The sequence below is a fragment of the Aptenodytes forsteri genome, unplaced genomic scaffold (assembly GCF_000699145.1).
Source record: "Aptenodytes forsteri isolate BGI_AS27 unplaced genomic scaffold, ASM69914v1 Scaffold112, whole genome shotgun sequence".
Classification (NCBI taxonomy): domain Eukaryota; kingdom Metazoa; phylum Chordata; class Aves; order Sphenisciformes; family Spheniscidae; genus Aptenodytes; species Aptenodytes forsteri.
In genome coordinates, this window is record NW_008794883.1 from 2,745,188 (window position 1) to 2,762,045 (window position 16,858).

Consider the following 16,858-nt stretch of genomic DNA (forward strand, 5'->3'; position numbering starts at 1 on the left):
GGCGTGCCCAACCAGCCATGGCTATGCTGGCTGTGCAAACAAAAGCGGAAAAGTGATGGCTGTAGCTGGAAGATTTGCTGAAGCCAGGGAGAGCTTTGCTGAAGAAAAAACAGGAAGGCGAGAAAACACATCCCAGGGTGTTCCCAGCTGGTTTGCTGTTTGACACAGCCACCGGAGGGTTGCAGACATCAGAGCATAGAGGGGACAGGTATGTCAGGTAATACCCTCCTCCCCTGCCCAGAACTGGGAATCCACATTCAAGATTTATCATCGTGCACAACACCAAAACTCACAGTGGTCCATCACCCCTATGAATGCGGTCAGTCGGCCGTAGCTGCAGCTGTGGGCTGTCTGTGGGGTCTCAGGGCAATGGCATGGCCACCTCCTCCCTCCGAACCTGACACTGCCCCAGGGGGATGTCCTCCTGCAGCTTGTTGCTGCAGACGGTGCTGCTGTCGCAGGAGACCCCCTTTGCCTGTAAACGAAGCCAGGAATGGGGTGCAATGCGGACGATACTCTGCAGCTTGCCATCCCCTCCCTGTGGCCGCAGCCTGAGAGATGAATACGCACTACACTTGGCATCATTTACAGAAAAAAAAGGGTTGGTTTCCATGACAAATATTTTGTGGGGCATATTCCACCCGGCACCACTCAGCAACTTGCAAACTTTACAGAGAGCAAGAAGATTGGTTTAGAATAAGCCACAAAATAAAACATTAGAAACTCCTGGGTGGACAATTCTTCTGGTGGAAAAGAGGCAGTGGGCAGGCATCCCCCCATTAGATGTTTGCTACAAGGACTACTTTCAGCCCAAAGCTTCACGCCCAAGGGAGTGAAGAGATCACTCTCTGCTCGCACACAAGGGGACATGTGTTGCTCCAGAGACAGCAGAATAAATTGCGCCTGCTCCACCCCTGTCCATAGCCACATGCAAACTTGGACCTTCCCTGCTAAAACTGCCTCCTCCGAACCAACGTGCTAGAGTCAGGGTTGCACAGCTCTGCTCCGAAAGCCAGCCGGGATGAACGGCATCGTTTGCTCCTCTGCTTTTCCAGAGAAGCCAGTGGACAAGGGCAGCTCCTTGCTTTGGGAAAAGATCTGTCACAGCACAAACCGATTCGTTGCCCTCCATCCCGCACTAATTATGAACAAAAACCAGATGAAGTGACTAAACCGCTGGCTAAACTGAACCCTCTTGCATGCTGAAGGCAAGGCTTAATGGGATTTCAGTACTGAAAGGCACAGGATAACTACAGTAGTGCAAATAAACAATATTACATATGGAACATTAATTTTTATATGGCTTCATATTTCTGTGAAAAAGCTTGGTTTAAAGTTGGCATTATTAAGCATGCCTTCAACATGATAGAAAAATATCTTAATTTGGGGGTATCAGCAGGTTGATTTTGCTTTTTACCAGAATTACGCAATTACACACAAAGATAAATGTCACAAAGCTAGCTCAATAATATAGTCTTGCAAAAATACCAACAGCAGTAAAATATAATAAGCCGGATTCTCATCTCATACATAGTAGTCAAAATCCAAAAGAGTTGGTTTAATTTTGAGCAACTTCACATCAGAATAATTCAAGCTAGAAATGAGAGTAATTCCTCCTGGCAGACTGGCTATACGTTGTCATTGATTTTTAGGAAACACGTATAGCAAAGGGTCCTGGGACCGGATTAAAGACAGACCTGGCTAACGGTATCTTTTTTGTCCCCTGTTACTATTTTTGGTTTTGTCCTCTCGGCTTCTTCGGTGGATTTTACTTTTGACCGTTCTTCTGCCCTCCGGCGGAAAATTATACCAGTGGACCCCTGGCAGATATTTGTCAAATGACATTTAATGATGGAGATGCCATAACTTCTCAGACACGGTGTCCTGAAGCATCATTAAGACATCGATGTTTCATCAGCCTCACCATCAGAGAGGCTGGGGCGTTGCGGTACCCCGTGCCCTGAATCCCGCTTCCTGCAGTAGGGTTTGGAGAGCAAACGATGTTCTTCACTTTTCCATTGCTGCTTGTAAATTTGCAAACTGGGATCGTGCCTCTTCTCAGTCACCTGTTTCCGTACCTAAATTAAAGTCTCCCAGTTCTTTTGGTCTTTCTCCTCTGAACCTCTGATAATTCCCATGGTTTTCCTCTCCGGTGTCTCTCTGGTCCCTTCAGTGAAGGGCTCAAAACTGGAGACCGGACTTCATCCCAAGGCCTGGCCAACAGCGACTAGAGCAGACTTTCATTCATCTTGTCGACCATGCCGCTTCTCACACTGCAATTTGGCTTTTTCAGACAAAGCTGTTTTAAGGAGGATTCATTTTAATTTATTATTTGAGACATGTACTTTTATCTGGTCACGGATAATAGAAATTAATTTAGGTTTTATTATTTCATAATCTGGCTTGAAAAATGATCGGATTTGATAGTCATACTGCAGCAAAGACTTTGCTTCATGTTACACATCTGGGCTCCAGGTCTGTGAGGAAAATAAGGGGATTTCCCACCGCCACTGGTGTGCGGGGAGATCTCCCGAACACAGCACTGCTGAGGGCAAATCACGGCCGCTGAAGGGAATCTATAGAATTAAACATTGTCCTAATTAAGCCATTAAATTCAGCAGGTTCCATCTGCCTTTACCTTGGTGTGACAGATAATGTTTTGGCCCACAGCGATTATTTCCCATAAAAGAGAAAATGGAGTCTCACATCACCGGCACAGGGGATGTAGGGTCAGGCTCTCCGCGCCCTACCCATGCAAACCACGCCGTTAATTGTCCTATTTCTTGTAATAATTACAAAAAGGCACCCATCATCTCCCAATTCTCAGGCTCTTTACCCAATTCCTGTTTCTTTCCAGAGTTAACAGCTGTGGCAGATGATTCAAAATCCTTCTCCATTCTTCCACACCACTAGATTAGCAAAATTTTGCTCTATTCAACTGAAACTGCTGCTGTAGATGTTTTAACTGACAACAACTGTGAACAGCTGTTGCTACCTGAAGGACAGATACTAAGTTTTGTCAGGGAAAATCCTGCCAACTGTTTCTGTAATGATATTGTTAATATCTCCGAACCGCTCAGAAATCCGACATACGTTAAATTACAAAGAACAGGGAAAAAAAACCACCAAGAACCCCAAAGCAAAAAGAAACAAAAAGGGAAACAAAGGATATCTAAGCTTCCCTTAATCCTGGTTTAAAAAAAAAAAAAAGATAAGTGTAAGGATATTAAAAGTCTGAATTCCTTAGAAGCAGACCAAGGCACAGCTCCTAACAGTGGCTCCGGTCCTGCAAGGAGATGGATTTATTCCCAGGCAGCCGTTGCAAATCAGGAATACAGCCACCTAAAGTCAACATGGGTAAGCCAACATCTATATACGTGGGACGTTAATTTAATGCCCAGAATAGCTGACAGTACAATAGTTTATCCAGCATTCTTCAGCCATGAGATGCTCACTCTGGTAGGGAGCAAAGGGTCCCTCTCTCTGTTCCTGAGGACGGGAGGGATGCAACGGGGGGGGCTCCAGGTTGGCAGAGGAGCCCTCGGGGTGACCCGAGCAGGCGAGGGGCCTCGGTCTAGCAGGGGAAAGATTGTGGCAGCCCATGGAGATGCAATTCAGCAATGACACCACGTCCTGTGTCCATTCTGTGAGCTACATCCCCAAATCTGGTTCTCCCTTCATTTCCCAGCATATGTCTAAATAGCTAGCGTACCTCTGAATGATCGCTTGGCTATCAGAGGTTCCTTAGTGCCAAAGGTAACTGCAAAGCACTTGTACTCTAAATACAGTATTTTGAAGATTTTTAACAGATTCTGCCCACAGAGATGTCACAAGCTCGAGACAAGCAAAAAGCGCATGGAAAGCCCAAGTACACGCCCTCCTCCCTCCCTGCTTTCTCAACGGATGACGCTACAGAAGGATGGAGAGGACAGAAACACGTGTATTTTTAGTTTGGGACCAAAGGGGAGAGAGGGAAATAATTCTTTTCCACAGTTTCTCTTTACAAAATATTATTTTCTTTTTCATGTCAAACTGGATTTGCTTGTACGTGGCTTTAAAAGCTTTTAGAGCTATCACCTCCCCCCACCTTTTTTAAAAGAATTTTTTTTTAAATTAAAGAGCTAGATAGATGAAATCCTGGAGCTTTGACAACGTCAGTTCAGACCCTTGCAGTGGGTTGAGCAGATCTGCGCTGTTGGGAGGCGAGGACTCTTTCATCCTCACATTGAAGCTGTCCCATGTATAAAGTAGTATAAAATAGTTACCTCCTCACCAAACTAGAAAACAGGGGCAAAGGAATAACTCTCTAGCAGGGCTTTAGGAAATTCAGTGGAGAAATGTGTGAACTTCTTGAACCTAGTCTTTGCTCTAACTAACTTTTCTTTCTGCAGACAGGAGCCCCATGAATATGAAATGAAATGAACTGAAAACACCTTTCACCCAAAAATCCGCAGGAGGATTAGAACACCCCTCGTGGGATTATAGGTTCAAATCCCTTTAGGTAGAAGACAGCGTTGCCATACACTGCGTGCGGTGGCTGCAGATGCAATTCTGGGGAAAAGATAATTACATTAAAGAATTTGCAGAAAGTAGACCCACGAGAAAGAGAAATCCTTCAAAGTGAATAAAATGTGATGAAATTGAAAGAAGAAAAATATTTCCTCCTGGAGGGGCCAGCACATTTAATTTTGACAGGACGAATTTCAGAGTACGTGCTCCGGGACAGTAGATGGTAACTTTTGATGGCTGCTCACCTCGGCCCTCTATTCCTCAGAGAATCAGGGTGTTTTCTGAACAAACAATGGCTCTCACTGCTTTCAAACCACCCCTCCCCGGCCCAATCTTCCACTCCCAGGGAAAGGAACAGCAAGGCGAGAACGCTGCTGAATATAAATAGGAGTAAAGCACATTATAATTACAGATCTGGCTATCCAATGTACAGCTCTAAACCCTGAAATGATAGGCTGACACTGTCAACCCAACCCAGACACCAATTACAATTACATCTAACCGAGGCCACTGAGCCAGACAGGGGAAGGGGTGGATGAAAGATGCCCCATTCTCAGGGATTCATCTCCTAAACTTCCAAGAAATATCATTCTGCAAATTGTTAGCAAATCACCTGAGCTAAGTAATTAATGTTTAAACAAGGGGCATGAAATTATTCCTAAATGGGGGTGGGGGTGATGGGGAATGGGAGAGAAGGAAGGGATGGAGGAGAGGAAGGGGGAGAATATGAGAAGCCTGCTTTTTTTCTTTTCCTGTCACTCAGATAAGACATTTGCATTCCTAGAAGAAACGTGCCTGCTTCCTCCCTTAGGAGCTTGCACAAGGCGCTTTTTTGTGATTTTTTTTAAAATTTTATTTTATTCCCCCTTATTACTCTCTGATCCCACAGATGTAAATAAACATACAAACAGAAAAAGTCCTAATAGGTCTGAATCAACATCAGAACCGAAAGAAAGAAAGAAAGAAAGAAAACAACCTCATCATCTTCACCCCCAAGCCCGTGCTCGGCAGCATCAGAAGGCAGGAGCACTGCTTTGATCTTAACAAGAGACTGTCTGCTCCTAAACTCTAAACTGAGCTTGTGCTGCAAAATCAATTTGTGAGCTCATTACATAAATCCATATTAAACTATTTAGTCTATATTTAACACTATAACAAGGATAGTCAGGGTGAATTAAATGGATTTTATTCCAGGTGGCGAAGAGCCAAAGTTTGCCCTTCCTCTTTTAATTCTTCCCCAAACCCATCTTCTGCAACACTGAAAAATTACTTTTTGCACATAGGAGAGCACACACAAACACGCGTACACAGGGATGACAAAGCTCACAACCTTTCATTGTTTGAGCTGTGGGTGCTAATGAGATCAATATACTCTAGTCTTCAGAGTGATATTGGCAGCCTGTTTTTGTACCTCGTGCACGTTCTCCACGTGTCGCCCTGTACCATTGGCCCTAAGTATGAATAAAAGCAACACTAATATAATACCGAGCAGTTTCCTAAATGGGGCCACGTGCAAGCCTACACATTTGGGGGTTATTTTCCCTAAATCTTTCCCCTCAGGGAGCAAAGACAGAAAGTTAGTATCACTGACAAATACGCCCAAAGATTAATTTGCTGTTTTCCCCATAAACCAAACACATTCAGCTATTTCTTACCCTTTCTTATCGTTGATCAAATGGCAGCTCAGCAAATAGGTTTCTGCTGGGAAGGTGACAAGGTAGTGCACTACATATAAAAACCCATCAGCGCTCAGGACTGCAGACAATGCATCTCCTGACCTTATTACTCCTGAACTCTGCAGTGTAACTTCATCTACGCTTCTAAAGGAAACTGTTGTGTTTAGGGAAAAACGAGCACCTGCAAAAGGGGGAAAATAGATGACAAAGAGAGGAGTTAACTTAAAAATTAAGTGTGCTCTGGCTTGCGAAGTGGCAGGCGAAGTCAGAAGCCAGGGATGAAACACCCAGCTGTACATGGCCAAATGAACAAGACTAGAAGGACACGAGCCGTACAGAGGTGAATAACGCTTAAATAACTTAAATGCCTAGCCAGAGTCCAGCTACAGAATATATGAACACCTCATGCTTTCTAATGTAGTTATTTTTAGGACACCTTTGATAAACAGGCAAATACTATTGAACTCATTTGATCAGTAGGCATCCCAGTGAGTTACTGGGAGGTTTGTGGCAAAACTGTTGTTGCACCAGGGTCAGACTAGCAGCTTAGGCACTGGTCTGTCTTTCCTCACTAAGGTTTTTCTCCGTATTTTTCCCCCAATTCCTTCTTTAGAGGCAGTTTAAAGGAAGAAAGTCTATGCCCACACAAGCTGTAAAGTCCAGCAGAACCCCCTAACAACTTACTATTAAATTGTTGAAACTCAGGCCACAGATCTTTCCCTGGAAATAAGGGCAGAAGGATCTTGGCCTATGGCCAACCCTCAGAGCCTACAGGTACATTCAAGAATGACCATGGCTTCGCTGAAACTTGTGCTGTCACCTCTCCTGACAGTAAATCCCCCTCCACCAGTGTCAGCGGAATCACAGCAGGCCTCCTTGCAGGAGCTACAGTCTGTAGTCTCCCCCAGTTTTCATTTGGTTTCTTCTTTTCCCACATTTGTAAGATCAGCTGCCTCTGATGCTCTCTTTAATAATTAAATCGAGTGCATTAATACACCTGAGGTCTCTTCTAAACTCCTGATTGTCTGATACCTTTAAAATAAAGAATCAAAAAGGCTATCACATCTTCACAGTCTACTCAAGTCACTTGTATGTAAAAAAACCAACCAACCAAACCACTTTCACATGTAGACCGCATGCACAGTGGCTCTTCCCCTTTGTAAGTATGAAGTTCAATTACATAGATATATGGCTATACATAGACACACGCAGCTTCCTTCAAGCCGCAAGGAGTCTGACGTTCACAACCCAGGGAAGAAAACAAACCCGCCGGCCTTCGGAGAGCAGAAGACGGGGGCTGCTCCACGCAGAGCTGAGGGGAAGCAGATGCACAAGCGCTAGACCCAGGTGACAGCAGACACCCACAGCCCAAACTCTGAGACTTAGCTGACCTCACCTCCGACTCGAGCTTCTTCAGAACTTGGCTCAGCACCTTTTATGCATTTTTCTACAGCATTACTTCACCGTGTGATACGTTGCATTGCTCTCGCGAAAACATAAAACGCTGAGGTTATGCCAAACCCGAACGAGCAACTCCTCAATGAACTGTTTGTGAAAGCCTGTTTTCTTTGCATTCAAATTCCTATATGAAAAACGAAGCTTTCTGGTACGCAAGCCTAGTCATTCACACAATACTTGGGAAAACCAAAATCTCCTTTTCACAGTTTAAAAAAACAAAAACCCCACAAACCCAATAAAATACTCACAGTAAGAGTTCCTATATGAAGTCATTATATTCAGTTATCTGCACCAAACTCATATAGGACTAAAAAGTACATCACACTTTCTTTATAACATAGTCGTTTCAGTTCTGCTATTCTGACAAATTAAATTCTAACAGATCTCAAAGTCTTAGAACTAATTGTGCAGTTATTCATTCTATCTTGTGATTATTCTGACATTACCATGTAAAGTCAATATACAGTAACCGATATTTTAATTAACAACACTTAAGCCCTAATTGTATTCCAGTTCCCCATGATTATTATTTATCAACATATATCCTTTATTAAAGACAAAAAATCATGGTAAGGCTGGATTCTAAATGGTTAACGGCATTATAGGAGATTATTACCCTTCTCTGTCTTTTTTTCAAATTATCCTAAATCTATTTTAATGCATAGTTTGTTCCTGTTAGAGTACAGGCAACAGCTCTTTCTCTCCTACGTGCAATAGCTTTCACAGTATTTTCTGTAAAATTCTATCATGTCTCTACAGAACCTTTGTGCTTGGAACACTCTTTAATTGTATGTTTTGGTTTTTTTAAAGAAAGCACAAACATGTTCGTAATTGATTCAGGAAGCACGAACGTTCTTACGTGTCTAACTGACACCTTAGATGACTAAGGTAACCTCAAAAGCAGCTTCTAAAATTTCCATCTGCCAGTCCTGCATTCATCTGCCGTTGACTGCTGAAGGCCCAAGAGCTCCCCAAATACTTCAATCTCTCCCAGGAGCTCCTGGCTCACCTGAACTTCTCTCCCTGGTTGTACAAACCTGCACCCAACTCCTGAGAGCTCCCTGCCTGCCCGAGGCACTGGTGCGTTCGCCCATCTCATCGGGGGTACATTAGTGGTGCCAGAAGAGACATGCAACCCAAAACCCAAGGCGAAAGCACTGAAGCCTCCCACGCCGCACAGCAGCCACCCATCAGCAGCACTCCACAGGGATGGGGAACGTCCAGGTCCACCTGCTTCCTAACTCAGACTTGTAAAAGCTACAAGTACACCCCTCCTACTCATGACAGGACCATTAATTTTGGGCTGCACTCTTCTCTCTCCTGTTGAAGCTGTCTATAAATACCCATCCTGTTCACCTTACCCAGGTCTTTCACATGCAGCAAGGCAGCTCCAGCACAGCTGAGAAACAGCTCACCCCAGAATACCTGACATTTCATAGGAATACATCCATCAACGAGAGGGGAGACATCCTACTTCAGACCAGGAGACATCTCCTGGTCTCACCACACTCTCGCGTGACCCCTCTTCCCCAGACCAGGGCCTCCCTCTTGCTGAATTTCTCCCCGACTGTCCGAATGTTCAAAATTTTGCCTGCACTGCAATTTCACTCAGTCGGGGGAAAGCAGTGACTCCAGCACTGAAGCTCATCTCCTGAGCTTCAGAGGAGACTGTGGTGGTGTAGAAACCCAGCTGCCAGGTTTTTAAACCATTATAGCTCTTACAGAACAAAGCCACCGATTTTTATATCAGTATTTTAAGACAAGATCAAGCATCTCTAACTGCATCTTTCCAGAATCCGTTACAGTCCAAAGTTTCCAGCAATGCTCGCTAGATCAATGGAAAGTGGAACCAGACATGATCTCATGAACTCAACTAATCCTTTCCTACACCCCATGGCCGGATGAAAAACATCCCTAGCAGATGTTTACCTAACTTGTTCTTAAAGACCTGCAAAGATGGAAGCTCCAAAAATCTTCCAAGATAATCCCTTGCAGTGCGTCTATCTTTTTAAGACGGCCTCTACATACCAACTTTTTAACTAGAAAAATATTCCACTGATTTTGCATTTTTGCATACGTCTGTTATAAATCCCCGGTAAGGTGTCATAATATTATGGCAAAGACCACCATAAAAGCATATAAACAAAATTTATTCTTACTATTATCATGATTATTACTGCTTATGCGGTGCAATAAATATGAACAGCTTACCAGTTGTGCATACCAAAATAAGGACGTTAAATCTCGTTTCAACACAAAAAATCCTGACGCTATGGTTCAGGAGGTTATTCTTCTCCCCATCCCTGAGCAACACATGCTTCTACCGCTTTTTGCTGCCAGCAGTTTCCCCCGAAGCACTTCTTTGGCCATCACCAGTGGTGGGGCTCCAGACAGGATGGTGATACAGCACATTAAATTCCTCCAGGGTCCAGAGCCACCAGGTACAGCCCCCCCACAGGCCCCCACTGCCTGGGGCTGTCACCTCACCTTTGGGAATAAATGATCGTGTCTGGGCTACATCGCACTCCATCCTTGGACCTGCATCCCATGGAAGGCTACACCTCATATCCCAAAGGTATATTTACAACTTTGCATGATTTCTTTCCTTTCGAAGCATCTTAAATACTCAAGGCTGTGTTGCAGCTCAGTAGAGTGCAGCTTTTATAGCATAAAACCAGAGATGGGTTGCATGCCATAGGATATGTCAGGGGAAACCCTCCTGCAGCTAGGAGCAGACTTGGAGGGCGCCGAGTCTGCTCAGATGGTGCTGGAGAACCGTGTGCGATGGAGAGTGACACGGCACACCATCTCCCTGCCCCTCCTTGGGAACAGCACCCCAGAGCCATGCACAAGTTTTCTACCTGGCAACATCCAAACCAGAGGCAGGGAGTGAGCCACCAGCTCGGTGGTGCGAAGGGTCCCTGGTCCAGTGCAGGACTTTGCCCCCACGCTCTTTAATTTAGCGGAAGTCCATATGGTCAGTACAACTTGCACCACATCACTAAATAAGCCTTTGAAAAATAAATACATTTCCACATCCCTGTAGAAAAACCATTCTCTGCATTGGGGGGGGGGAATATATATATATATTGTACTCTGAAATTTATGAGCGGGATCTTGAAATAGTCTCTCACTTCTTTCTTCTGCTTTGTCTCTGCCTGCACAATGTGAAGTACCTAGTGCATAGTGAAATTTGCTATTTCTAATTCGGGGCATAAAGAGCAGACTGACGAGACAGCACATTCCAGCTTCCTCTGCGAAGGCAGGATCAGGATTACTAGCACAAAGATATATCTGCCCAACCTCTTTTTAAAATTTCCAATAGAAAGCATTCTTCATGACTACTTTTTTCACTGTTTTATCAATTGTTAAAAAAAAACACACACAACTGTTTTTCCTGATATTTGAAATCATGGGGTTTATTTCAGACTAATTTTAAGGCTAACCATACACAAGCATGTGGTTTGGCTTTCCAACAGGCTTGCAAGGACTGAAAATCTGAAGTTTTAATGCCAATATAAGCTCAGTTTCTTAACATAGAGAAAGATTTTATTTTCTGATTGTTTTTTTAATAAGGAAGTAATTATAAATAATAAGTAATAGAATAAGTAATTATAAATAATACTTACGATAATAAAGGGAGGGGAAATGGTGCCTCACAATGTTTTTGTAATAGGAATTCAGGGAGAGAGGAAGGCTTTTGAAAAGTGAGTCAACCCCTGTTTCTTTAGCAAAGAAAAGTAATTCACAGGTTTCCCAATCTAAGTCTTATTATACAGAAATGCAAAGTCTTTGCAAAGATCTTGTGCATGCAAAAATGTTAAATCTGCTAGCTGCTAAGCTGAAAATCGGACGTGAGAAGGAGCTATGCAACTTGTAAGTAGAGGAATTAAAAAGAAAGAAAAAGTACGTGACAAAAATGACAAAGTGAATGGCACAGAAAGCTGAGCCCGAGCAGCAGGGCTCGGAGTTAAACACCTGCTCGAGGGGGACCAGCCATCAAGGACCAGGCCACCCACAAGCTTCAGCTCTCCGTACCCTTCCCTGTCTCCCCGCAACATCCATCTTTAGACATCCTCAAACGTCTGGAGATCATCCGCGGATGGACATGCAATCCTTTCTTCAAATAATTCTGGCACTGTGTCCCCTCCTTGCGCGGGGACAGCCCGGGTACTGGTTAGTTATGCTACATAAGAGATCATTTTCTTTGTTGCTCTGTTTGCCAAATTAGCTGCTGCTTATAACGCCAAGAGTGAAGACTGATTTACAGCACTTTTACCAGTCTCTGGGAGAGGGTGTCTTCCTAAGCCGAAGATTTTTCTAGCAAGGAATTTATTGCAGGAACATAGCTAATAATTATCCTACCGTATACACAAGCTGATTATTTCAGGGCTGTCTTTATCTCATCTTTCACCTGCTAGAATAAAACAATCCCTCCGCACGTCTCGTGGATATCTGAAGGATGGATCCATGAGAAGCCACCGGCATAAAGCAAATAACTGTCTGGGATTTCTTTATAGGAAGGATTTTCCTCTGGGACACTCTCCTCATCTGAAGTTATGCATGTCCATCACTCACCACCACACTGTTCTCTGTTCATTTTCTAGGTGTGCAAATAACAGGTTTTATACAGTTATAAAAATAAGACAGTAGGGAGGGGAAATGGTGCCTCACAGAATGTTTTTGTAATAGGAATTCAGGGAGAGGAAGGCTTTTGAAAAGTGAGTCAACCCCTGTTTCTTTAGCAAAGAAAAGTAATTCACAGGTTTCCCAATCTAAGTCTTATTATACAGAAATGCAAAGTCTTTGCAAAGATCTTGTGCATGCAAAAATGTTAAATCTGCTAGCTGCTAAGCTGAAAATCGGACGTGAGAAGGAGCTATGCAACTTGTAAGTAGAGGAATTAAAAAGAAAGAAAAAGTACGTGACAAAAATGACAAAGTGAATGGCACAGAAAGCTGAGCCCGAGCAGCAGGGCTCGGAGTTAAACACCTGCTCGAGGGGGACCAGCCATCAAGGACCAGGCCACCCACAAGCTTCAGCTCTCCGTACCCTTCCCTGTCTCCCCGCAACATCCATCTTTAGACATCCTCAAACGTCTGGAGATCATCCGCGGATGGACATGCAATCCTTTCTTCAAATAATTCTGGCACTGTGTCCCCTCCTTGCGCGGGGACAGCCCGGGTACTGGTTAGTTATGCTACATAAGAGATCATTTTCTTTGTTGCTCTGTTTGCCAAATTAGCTGCTGCTTATAACGCCAAGAGTGAAGACTGATTTACAGCACTTTTACCAGTCTCTGGGAGAGGGTGTCTTCCTAAGCCGAAGATTTTTCTAGCAAGGAATTTATTGCAGGAACATAGCTAATAATTATCCTACCGTATACACAAGCTGATTATTTCAGGGCTGTCTTTATCTCATCTTTCACCTGCTAGAATAAAACAATCCCTCCGCACGTCTCGTGGATATCTGAAGGATGGATCCATGAGAAGCCACCGGCATAAAGCAAATAACTGTCTGGGATTTCTTTATAGGAAGGATTTTCCTCTGGGACACTCTCCTCATCTGAAGTTATGCATGTCCATCACTCACCACCACACTGTTCTCTGTTCATTTTCTAGGTGTGCAAATAACAGGTTTTATACAGTTATAAAAATAAGACAGTCAGCTGAGATCTCTTTCATCTGCTTTTTCTTGCTGAGAATTTGTTTTCCAGTACATGTAACCAGAAGTACATATTGTAGGCTTTACTCCTGGTACCTGCTCAATACGATCACGCATGCCCATAGACCGTCTAAAGCCCATCGCCCTTTAGCAGAGTTAGAGAGTAGAAACAGAGGAAGCCAAGCAGCCGAGCGGCCTGAGAAACCCAGAATGTGTGTGTTGGAGATGAGAGAACTGAAATCCTTAAACCTGGCTCATTTATTGCTTTGTTTTTTACAGAAATAAGAAGCATTTAAAGTTGCGGGTTTTTTCTCGTTACAAACTGGTGAGCAATCTCTTCCTAAGAGGGTATCATTAAGGTTGTTAATGGGAAAGAAAGGAAAAAGGAGAAGAAACAATCCCAAGCGCCTTTTCCCCAAGTGTGCTGTAATCCACAAACGTACTTTGATTTACTGACTAATGCGTGTATTGCAGACCATCCACCATCACTTATTTTACTCTAACTCATAATACGCTGTTAAGTACAATGCCTCTCCAGTCATCATCTCAGTTTAAAAGGACAGAAATTTTATATTTCTCAGGGACCTCGTTGGCTTTTTATAGTCCAAGCAACACATATCGAAACAGTTTTGAGCATCCTATAGCCACATCTGGAATACTAAAAGTGGAAGCTATTATCTGCGCGAGCTCACAGTCCCTTTGGCTTTCACTTCTCATTTCAGTATTGTCTAATTCCAATTTAGCATCGCTGCCTTAACAAGGGGTATATTTGGTCTCAATCTGAGCTCATTTATACTTGTTTTAATGCCAACTTCTGTGCTGCTACTTCAGGTCCTACAGTTAAAGGTGGTCGGCAGTGGATGTGAATCTACACGTCCGCATAACAACGGTAGTAGGAGCAATCAGACTGATTACACCCTTCTACCTGAACAAAACTTCCAAAATCCCCCAACAGAACATACACAACATACTTAGCCTGCTGGATGGTCCAAATTATTTGCAACAAATAAAAGCAAAAACTATCTGTAGTCTTATGAATCACCAAAAAAAAAAAAAAGTGACTATTTTACCCTGATGTAAGTTTGGGGTAGAAATCACTGTTAGTTTAATAAAGGGTTTATTTGACCCTGGCTTTCAGAGAAAGGAAGCTCAGATAAGCCTTCAGCGTGTCTCCGTTCATGCCACCTCCACATTAATGGCTCCAGAAAGGGATGATAGCTATTAATGAGTATATTGAAACTTCATTGGGCTCTCATAAAAACACGCCAACAGCAAGCGTGAGCTCTGCTGGGTCGTCGCCTGCCCCAGGCAGGGGAGAGCCCCTGCCACAGCCCCCCGGCCAGATGCCAGCTACTCGGCGGTGCCACACAGAGCTCAAGCTAAGCGCCAAACATGTGCTGAGCATGGCCCAACAAAATCAAAGCAGAGGGGGCTGCGTTCTTCCCGCCACGGCCAGCCCCACCACTTCATTTGAATTTACAGCTGGCTTCTCCACCATCTCTGCATGCTGGCCCTCCCTCCATCTCAGAGGAACTGGAGTGGCGTTGTTTGAAGATCTGATCAAATAGCCAGAAAAAAGTAATTCGTCACTTAAAAAGGGAAATGGAGACAGTTTACAATGGTGTCCCGTAGCTCTTTAGGATTTTCTTTTCATTTTCTTCTATTTTAATTTTAATCCAATACCAAACACAACAAACACCAACACAGAGCGTAAAATTTACTGACAGCGTTTCACTTGCAATAACTAGCTGGGAGCTGCAATGAGTTATCCAGTGTCCCCCAGGAAGATCCTAGCATCAGATTAAACCCCACTACAGTAGGAGATGGTCTGTTTCCTTCGGATGTTCATGCGTGTAAATATAATCCCAGTGCACGAACTGAATGTGAGATTCGGCTTAAAAGAAAGCAGAAAGAAAACAAACAAAAAACAAAGGCAAAACAACTGCGCATCTCCCCACCGTGAGATCTGAAGTGGAGCAGGTTGTTTCTGAGCAGGATGACGATCCCAGCCAGCCTTCCTCAATATCACAAAGACATTTTTTCTGTCAGTGAAATCTAGTTTGTAAGTGCCTTCTCATTTTCACATTCATCCCGAAGGGAAAATAACCTCATCATCACCTCTGCACAGAGGGAAACACTCATCTGGCAAGATCCTGCACTGCACCAGGTGGAGGGCACGTACGAAAGTGGGAACCCAAATAAATATCTGCCTCTTGATCCCGATACCCAACCACCAACCTCAGTTAGCCAATTAGCACTACAGAGCAGGGCGAGGAGGGAGCCCAGGCTGGAGGGTCACGCTAGCAGGAGGAGGATAATAATGACGACTCCATATGGACATTACATTTCTTCTCCATTTACCCCCCTCCTGGATCTCCCACTAAGCTGCATAGTTTCATGGCTGCAAAGTGTCTGCGGCACGAACATCTAGGTAAGAGGGAGAGAGGAGCTGAGAGGTCTCTGACAATTCCCCAGTTGCTACTGGAGTTGCTTTCAGGCAGTGGAGAGAAAAGAAAGAGGCGAGGCTTAGAAAGGAGAGATGCTGAATCACGAGGGAGAAGGAGTAAGAGGGAGGTGAGCTTCAAAGATGTGCAAAATCCATGTTCAGCCATTCATTTGGGACCAAGACAGAAAACAGAGGGAGAAACCTTAGCCCTGTTCCCATTTTCATTTGCCTTAAGTATTTGCATGGAGGGGACTTTGCAGACTGGGGATCCGAGGCTTCCAGTGGTGCTTATTCCTCACTTTTGTCTACCAGGTGAACTCAGCTATGGCCATGTGGTACTGCCACCTCCCTCCGTACTGCCTGGAACAACTCTGGAAAATAGGGCTCATACCACAACAGCTTACAGGACTGAACTTTGATGGACCTCAGCAAACGTTCCTGCTCGGTGTTCAGACAGGAGTCCTTAAGAGTCAGACTTCTGCAGCTAACAAGAACGTGGACCATGGCCATACTTATTTCTCCATTTCCAGAAGGCCAGCTTTTCTGCAAAGCTTTAAAACTTCACACTGATGCCGGGTGGAAACTTTTCAAAGGATTTCCCAAAGAAATTCTATGGTACGAGCTATCAGGCTGGTTAATTGATCTCAGTAGGGCTGTCTCGACTGAGTATTTGTGGGCTACCAAGATTCTGCTCTTCCCAGTCCAAATCAGAGAACGAACAACACTTCAGCATGTTCTCTTGTTCTCAGCTTACTGGCATAATCCATGAGAAGTAGCATGGACGTAAGCGTAACCTGCAGCCCAGTGCAGGTCATTAATCATTTACAACCCAGAAATTTTGAAAGGCTTTTATCCATGTTTTACATATCATCTAGCTTAAGATGAAGATTTCTGTTACTTAAAAACCCATAAAGCAGTAAACACTTACGCTGCTGCACAGTGCAGTCCATAAAACCAAACGCCTATTAATTTCAGAGCAACAAAAAAAAATTTAATCCTTCCAGCACGTAGACAAAAACCTTCTGATCTCAACGGTTGGCTGTACTTGATATCCCGCTGCCAAACTGTTCTTTTTCTTCCTCTCTTTTTCTTCTCTTCCCTTTCC

At 43.9% G+C, this 16,858-nt stretch overlaps 1 protein-coding gene across 1 annotated transcript in view; it reads right to left on the reverse strand.

Moving 5' to 3' along the window:
- Positions 1–16,858, reverse strand: part of DCC (DCC netrin 1 receptor) — a 590,042-nt gene that overhangs the window by 209,714 nt on the left and 363,470 nt on the right. The window lies entirely within an intron of this gene.